General features: G+C 32.1%; 1 non-coding gene across 1 annotated transcript; it reads left to right on the top strand.

Annotated features, from left to right (window-relative positions):
- Window positions 1-3,787: 3,787 nt before the first annotated feature.
- On the top strand, window positions 3,788-3,893 carry LOC127747982 (small nucleolar RNA R71). The gene has a single exon (XR_008009925.1). It is a non-coding gene; the product is annotated as a small nucleolar RNA R71 (small nucleolar RNA).
- The last annotated feature ends 5,185 nt before the right edge of the window (window positions 3,894-9,078 follow it).

Here is a 9,078-nt window from a genome sequence, read left to right as displayed (position 1 = left end):
GCAGAAGTTACATGAGAAGGAGAGTTGAATAACGCTTAGATATTTTTCTTAAGATTTATGAACCACAAATGCTTATTAGGTCTTTAGAATGATATGCAGCGTGATGAGCGGATATTTTATACGCTTTTTTATATCATTTTCATATAGTTTTTATTATGTTTTATTATATTTTCATAGGTTTTAGTGTAAAATTCATATTTTTGAATTCTATTTTAAGTTTGTGTGTTTTATGATAATTTCAGGTATTTTCTGACTGAAATTGAAGTATTTTGGCAAAGTCTGATTTAGAGACAGAGAAAGTACCGTAAATGCTGTCAGGAACTAACCTCCATGCACTCGAAGGAGCATTTCTGGAGTGACAGAAGTCCAAATGGTGCGCTCTCAACCACTATGGAAAGCTAACATCCATGGCTTTTCAGAAATATATAATAGTTCATACTTTGCTTTGGAAATGAAGGCTCAAAACTGGCGTTCAACGCCAGCCACCAGCCCCATTTCTGGCGTCCAACGCCCAGGAATCAAACAACTAGTAACTATCAATCACAATAAGTCTCTGGCAACGGCACCAAAAACTTGGTGCAGATTTTCTATGTCCACAAACTAATCAACAAGTGCACCGGGTCGTACCAAGTAATACCTCAGGTGAGTGAGGATCGATCCCTCGAGAACTGATGGATTAAGTAACAATGGTCGAGTGATTGGCTCAGTTAGGCGAACAAAAAGGGTTGTGATCGATGGTTGAATTCGCATAAACAGTAAAGAAGAAAATAAAGAAAGCAATTAAAAGGTTTAGTGTAAAAATAGTGAGAGAAAATAGTTAAGACTTTGGAGATGTTTACTTTGCCAGATTAAAAGTTCTTACCAACTATTTTAACAATGCATGATTCATTCCATGGAAAACTGTAATTAATTAAACCCTTCTCTTAGTGATTTAGTTTCCTCTAACCTTCATTAACCGCTACCGTCGTGGTCACTTAATTCCGATTAGAAGGTTAAGTGCAAAATTAGTTTATAGCCATAAAAATCCTAATTACCCAAAGCTAACAGGATTATATGTCACATATGCCAATTAATTCATGTAATTAGCAATTTAGGAGAAATTTATTTTCAAGCTGTTGTTCAAGTGAGATAATTCTCTCGAGAATCACAAGAACTAATGTAGAATAAGGGTCATACTCTCGTTCCACCTAGATTCATAAGATTAAAAACGAAAACAATCATTGAAACTGAATCAATACATTAATTAAAATAGAAAAGAAATAGTCTTAATCTATAGAAATAAACAGAGCTCCCAACTTTAACCAAAAAAGTTTAGTTGCTCATGACTTACAAAGAAAACAGGATTCTGAAAAGTGCAGAAGGAAGAGGATCCAGAATACAAATGATCTTTTTCTTTAAATACTAACCTAATTTGATATGGCATTAAAATAAAATAATAAAGTCTGGGCCTAAAAGATTTTGTTTATAATAAAAAATAACTAAAATATGATAAAAGATAGTTATTAAAAGCTAAATCCCAATATAGATGCTTCCTTGGGTGAGTTTGACCCGTATTTTGTCCTTTCCTAGCGTTTTTCTGGCGTTTTGCGTCAAGAAGGGGACTTCTGACGTTTTGCGCCAAGAAGGAGAGTTTTGGCGTTTTTCTTGGTGTTCTACGCCAGGAGTGGGTAGTGAGTTCTGAAAGTATAGACTATTATATATCGTTGGAAAGCCTCCGAAAATTGGCTTTCCAACGCCATTAAAATCGCATCAATTGAACCTCTGTATCTCAAGTTATTCTCGTTGAAATGTAAGGAGGTCAAAGTTGACAGCATTTACTTTCTTCTTTTGCTTTTGCACAAAACTCTGCCGAATTCGCCCGAATTTCACCTGAAATTATAAAAACACCAAAACAACTTAAAGTAGCATTCAAAGATAATTTTCACATATAATTAAACTTAATAAAATATAATAAAAAACAACTAGAAAATGAGGGAGAAAAGAGTATAAAATGCTCACACATCAATCTCATTGGCTCTGAGGAATGCATACTTGAGAGTTGGAGGTAAGGGCTTCAACTCTAGTTTCGGTGGATTTTCTTTCTCCTTGGTGGTGTCTGTGGTTGTCTTCTTTATTGAATGCATATATTCCAGTTCTCCCACTTCTTCAGAACTTGGGTACTGTGGAAGTCCTAAAGAGTCCATGAGACCTCTTTCATCAAGAACTTCTTAGATCAATGGATCGATTAAATAAACCCGCATGCAGCTATTTGATTCACTTGGATATTGCATGGCTTTGAAAACATTGAAAACTATTTGTTCATCGTGAACACTCAGTGTTAGCTCACCTTTCTAGACATCTATGAGAGCTCGTCCGGTGGCTAAGAATTGCCTTTCTTAGATGATGTAAGCATCTTCATCCTCTTCCATATCAAGGATTACGAAATCGGCAGGGAATATAAGTTTTTTCACTTTGACCAATGCACTTTTCACTATCCTATGTGAAAACTTTATTGATCGATCTGCCAATTGCAAAGATATCCTTGTGAATTTGCAACTTCCTCATCATGGACAGTGGCATCAAATTGATGCTTTTCCCAAGATCACACAATGCCTTCCCAATAGTGATATCTCTAATAATGCAAGAAATTTGAAAACTTCCTGGATCTTTCAATTTTTGTGGTAGTTTTCTTTGAATGATGGCACTGCATTCCTTGATAAGTATCATAGTTTCATCTTCCTTGAGGATTCTCTTTTTGGACAATAACTCCTTCATGAATTTGGTATACATCGATATTTATTCTAAAATTTCGACAAAAGGGATGTTAATCTGTATCTTTCTAAACACCTCTAGAAATTCAGAAAACTACTTTTCCTAATTCTACTTCTGTAACTTTTGAGGGAATAGAATTCTAGGTGCATATGGTTGCACATGCTCCTTCTTGCCTTCAGGTGGTGCAGGGGTATTATCCTCTACTATTTTTTTTCTTTTTCTTCTGAACATTCCTCAGCTTTTTCCTCATTCTTCTTGGGAAGTTCTTTGTTAACTACTCTCTACTCCTTAGATTGATTGCCTTGCAGTTCTCTCTAGGATTAGGTATTATGTCATTTGAAAAGGAATTTGTACCTCTAGATTATGAATGGAAGCTTTTTTATTTTTGAAGTTTGTTCGTGTCTCTTGCATGAAACTTGAGGTTTATTACGAATGTAGATATGGATTGAGATATTTTCTCCATAGCAAGTTTAAGAGGTGAAGGCCTCTGAGGATTTAGAGATTAGATAGGATTTGCTTGCTGTTGGAATAGAACATTATAATTTTTCTATCCTTGATTCTCCCAAACAAAATTTGGGCGGTTTCTCCATCCGACATTGTATGTTTTTGAGAATGGATAATTTGTGACTTTGAGAAATTTTTCATGTAGTTTACTTACTCGGTGAAAAGTTGGATGTCTTTGAATAGCTCACATCCCTCATTCTTATGGGTTTCTCCACACAAGTCACACATAGTAACTTGTGTTCCAATGGCTAAAACTTTCATTTGTTCCATTTATTTTATGAGTGAAAAAATTTGTTTGAACATGATTTTGTTTTGTGCTAAGATTATGTTCATGGTGTCCAACTCCATCACTCCTTTTTTTCATTGTTCTCTCGTTAGAATACATGAATTTGTTGGCAGCCATTATTTCAATCAACTCAAAAGCCTCTTCAAGTATCTTTCTATGTAATCACCCTTCTGCTGATGAGTCAATCATGGTTTTAGAGACTTGAGAAACTCTATCACAGAAATGTGAATTTGCAGCCACTTAGGAAATGCCTGATGAGGGCACTTTCTCAGCATTTCCTTGTATCGTTTTTAGGTTTCATAGAGTGATTCACCATCTTTCTAGAAGAAAGAGTTTATATCATTTCGTAACTGGGCCAACTTATATGGTGAAAAGTATTTAGTTAAAAATTTTCTAACTAAATCATCTCACGTTACTATGCTACCCAGAGGTTGACCTTGGAGCCACTGTTTGGCTCTATCCTTCAATGAGAAATTAAATAGATAGCCATAACCAGATAGCTTATGGGCTAACTCTATTATTCTTTACAGTGTTGCATAGCTGCAGAAAACTAGCTATGTGGACATTCGGATCTTCTTGAGAGCTACCACCAAATTGGTTTTGCTGCACCAATTGAATGAGTGATGCGTGAGCATTTTTCCTATATTTTTCTAGTGAATTTGCATTCGAATTTGTTAATTTTAATCAAGATTTAAGTATTTTTGTGCCACTATGAATGCTACTTTGAGTCGTGTGTAATTTGATTTATTTAAGATAGCATTCGGATGAATTTGATACGGTTTGTGTAGAAGAAAAGGGAGAAAGTGGTGGATTATGCTGTCAACCCTGACCTCCTTGCACTCTAACCGACATAACTTGAGCTACAGAGATCCAAATGATGCAGTTTTAGAGGCATTAGAAAGCAAATTTTCAGAGCTTGCCAACGATATATAATAGTATACACTTTTCTCCCACACTATATGGCCTTGGAGGCGCCTAACCTGGAATTCTCCAAGTTAGGCGCCAGATAAAGCACAAGCACGCCAATTCCATACGGGCATAGTGGCTCCTAACTTAGGATTCTCCAGGTTAGGCGGTAGATGAAGCACAAGCACGCCAAACCTTGCTGCCATAGTGGTGCCTAACTTGCCTCAACCCAAGTTAGGCTCCAGCCTTCAGGGATACAATGGTCCCCACGTCTTCAAGGAGTATCCGAAGATTTTATTTTTATTTTGATTAAAATTTTTATTTTATTTACAAATAAGAAAAGATATTATTTAATTTTAAAAAATATATTTTACATTAATTAGAATTAGATATAAAAGAGAAAAGATTCAATCCTTTGAGGACTTCTCTCTTATGCACCTCATTCCGCACTTTACTGTTTCTAGAACCCTAATTTTTTCTCTGAGCCATGAGCAACTAGACCTCCATTATTAAGGTTAGGAGCTCTGTTTATTTTATGGATTAATACTATTATTCTTCTATTTTAATTCATGTATTAATTTCAATTTCAAGAATTTGTTTTCGTTTTTCATCTTATGGATTTAGGTAGATCCTAAATCACTAATTATCTGGACTTAACGGGATACGTGACATATAATCCTCTTATATTTGGGTATTAGGGTTTTTGTGGTACATAAACTAGAATTGGACTTAAACCTATAATTGAAATTAAGTGACCAAAGAATTGGCGGTTAACTAGGTTAGAGGAGACTAAATTTCTAAGGAATTAGGATTTAGTTAGTTTGCCATAAATTGAATCTTGTATGATTAAAATAGTTGGTAAGAAAAGTTAATCCGGAAAATAAACATCTTTGAAACCTTAACTATTTTCTCATATATTCTTCACAACTCGTCTACTGTTTGTTTTCTAATTCTCTGAATTTACCGTTTAATGCAATTGAATCATAAAACACTCTTTTCTGCTTGCTTGACTAAACAAATTACTCAATCATTGTTGCTTTATCCATCAATCCTCGTGGGATCCACCCTCACTCACCTGAGATATTACTTGGTACGACTTGGTGCACTTGTCGGTTAGTTTGTGGACTTCAAGTTCTGCATCAATGAGTGAGGAATTCAATTCTAAGTTATTTGCTTGAACATTAGGCCTTATTATACTACTTCCACAACTATCAGTGATAGCTGTGGTATAGTCAACAAGAGTCATTCTAGCATTGTTGTTATCTTTTGTCATTCTCTCTTCTACTTCTCTCCTAGCCTTCGATTTTTTTTTAATTATGCAAGCATCTTCTCTATTTCAGGATAAAAAAAGTGTGCAACCTTCGCTACCTTTCATACAAAACACAAAAGAAATAAAACGCATGGTGTGGAATAAAGAAGCAAAAATTAAAATAAAAACAAAAGATCTAATTTATTGATTCAACCAAATTTTCATTGTTAATTTCAGTTAATCCCGGCAACGGCGCCAAAAAATTGATGGTTCTATTAGCAAGTGTACCGAATTACTTCAAGTAATACAATAATAAATGAGTATCGTTCCCACGAGGATTAAAGGATTGAGCAAAACAGTCTTCAATTGAACTTCTAATTAGATCAATGAAATTTTTGTTGGCAGTAGTAATTGGACTTAAAGAAATCAACAGGGATGTATGCGATGCTTATGAATGAGAGAAACAAATTATGGATGGAGATGTTAAGGTTTCAGAGATATTTAATTCTTAGAAAAGAAAATTTTCATGTTCATTACCTCCTTGATTTATGAAAAGATATTTTCACGACAAATCATAAATAATCAAACCCCAATCTCTTGGTAATTCAATTTCTATTTATCCCACGGAATGCCAATTTCTTGGTCAATTTAGTGGCAAGAAAAGGTTAAGCACAATTCTAATTTAAAGTCACACAATTTTTAAAGCTAGTTGTAGTCAATTGAAAAGTTATGAGAATGAGTTTTAAGCTAACCATAATATTACCTTTCTCAAGATAACAAAGGAATCTAAGATACAATTAGAATATTTTCCAATACTTTTAATCATTAAGAATAAGAACAAAACTCAATTCTTAAAAAAATATCAATGCATTAATTAAAATAAAAGAAATAATCAATTACCAATTCATAATTAAAACTAAATAGAGCTCTTAACTTTAACACAAAAAAATTAGTGACTCATGGCAAATAAAAAATGAACTATACTAATAAATGCTAGATGTTAGATGATCCCAGTTGCTTATTTATATCAAAAGACCTAGCATAAAATTCAAACTAAATCTTATCTTATCTAGAAGAATAAGATAAACCTAACAATATTTTAAATTTAAACAAACCCTAATCTTATCTAACAGCAATTTAAACTAACTGCATTCAAATAATGAGCTCTTGAAGTGTGTAGGCCAAATCGAATGTCTTTGAACGATTACTGAGCATTCATTTTCGCATGGGCGTTAAGCGCCGGATGCTGCTGTTGGGCGCCCATCCTTCAAGCTTAATTCGGCGTTGGGTGCCCCAATTTGTTCTTTTGGACGCTGGGCACCCACTTCTTCAGGTTTCTTGGGCGATTGGCACCCATGTTTAGTGCTAGACGTCAATGTTTTTTGTTATGTTTTTTGACTTGGACGTTGAGAGCTAGTCTTATTTTTTTGAAGGCATTGGATACCAAAGTTGATCGCTTGGCGTCGAGTCCCTGGGAGTGAAAAAGTCCTTGGTGTTGGGCGTCATGCATTGGCACTGGACACCCATCCTTTCTTCCTTCTTGGGCACGAGGTGCCATGCATTGGGTCATTTTATGGGTGCTTGGACGCTGGGCGCCCATTCTTAGGTGCTTTCATCGGCGCCAGACGCCAAGTTCATGACACTAAACGTGCATCTTCTTAATTACTTTTTTTTTTACCTAAATTGTTTAAACAATAATTTTAAACACATAAATAGTCTAAAATGACTCCAAATAACAAAGATTAACAATAAAAAGCTTTATTAAAACCTAAAAAAACTACTAAAAGGGATGCAAAAATTCACTAAAAATACCAAGACATTAATATAGTTAAAACCATTTTAGCAATAATAAGAACTAATAAATGGGATAATTTTTTTCTTGAGCAAAAACTTTTAAAAGTATAAAGAAGAATAATATTTGATATAAAAATAACACGTGTATATGTTTCTTGATGAATGTATTTATGTGCATTTGAGACATATATATATATATGTATAATTTGATTCGATTTTACATTTTATATTATTTTACTTTTCTTTCTTCCTCAACCGTCTATGCTCTTCCTCTCTTGTTTTCTTTTATTACAAGAAATGCTCATCATACCGCTGTTCTTGTATCTTTTTTCACCAAAATTAGTAAAAGATAACCATTCCTTTACGTTGTTGGGCACTTAGATTTTAGGCTCAATCTTCCTTCAAAATTATTAAGCTTTATAATATTTTATTTATTAAAGTCCACCTAGCCTGATAATTTTAAAATAGCATAAAAATATTTTTTAAATTAAAATAACATTAAAATAAACATATTAAATTAGTGAAATATAATGTAAAATGTTAAAATAAATTATTATTTTGACCCACAAAAATAAACCAAAAACAAAAAAAAATATTTTTATTTTTTAAAATTAATTTTAGTTTGATAAAATATACATTTTGAGGATAAATAACAAATAATACATTTATTTAATCCAACCTTTTGTTGAGTCATCTAAAAAGTTATTTGAAAAGTATATATAAAAAATAATAATAAATTGATTTTTTACTATTTTTAATTTTTTAAATATTTTTTCAGTCATGTAAATGATATAAAAAAATTATTTAAAATAAAATGACCAAATTAAAAAGATAATTTTTTAATCTTTAAACAGATTTACAAAAAATTATATTAATATTTATAAATTATGAGATATATGGTAAGTTTTAAAATTTTGTCAAATTAAAATTATATTTTAAAGATATTTGACATGTTCTAAATTTTGTCAAAAAAATTTTACAATAAGAGATTATAATGCCAAAATAATTATTGTATAAAGGTTCATTATGCTGCAGAACCTTTGTTATTTCTTTGTTTATTACTTTTATTGAACAATAATGTTGTGGAATAAATTTTTGATATCCTCACTATGCTTGTTTTTTAAGAAAAAATTATTTTTTTCTATGAAAATAATTAATTTTTTATAAATAATTTTTGAAAAAAGGAATAATACTTTATATTTAAGAATATTTTAATTTAAAATAATATATTATTAAAATATTAATTTAATTTTAACATTTTATAATATATTGTCACTAATTCAGTATTTTAATTTAATTTTTTTACCCAAAAAAATATATAATGCTATTCTAAAATTATTAGTTTTTTTTGGGTGGAAAAAATTATTAGGCTAGTTGGGCTTTAATAAATGGGCTATTATAAGGCCCAATAGTTTTTAAAAGAGAACTGAACCCAAAAAGCTAGAGGTATAAAAAAAAAGTTATATTTCACCAATGTTGGTGAAAAACGATGCTGGACCATTGAGTCATTCACCGGGACATTGCTGAAAAGGGGAATTTTTTTTTTAACTTCTAATTATAAAATGACTTAGTTGTCGGTAGCCTTTGT

This window comes from Arachis duranensis, chromosome 5 (assembly GCF_000817695.3).
Source record: "Arachis duranensis cultivar V14167 chromosome 5, aradu.V14167.gnm2.J7QH, whole genome shotgun sequence".
Classification (NCBI taxonomy): Eukaryota; Viridiplantae; Streptophyta; class Magnoliopsida; order Fabales; family Fabaceae; genus Arachis; species Arachis duranensis.
Note: the sequence above shows the minus strand (reverse complement) of the source record. Positions and strands in the feature narration are given on the sequence as shown.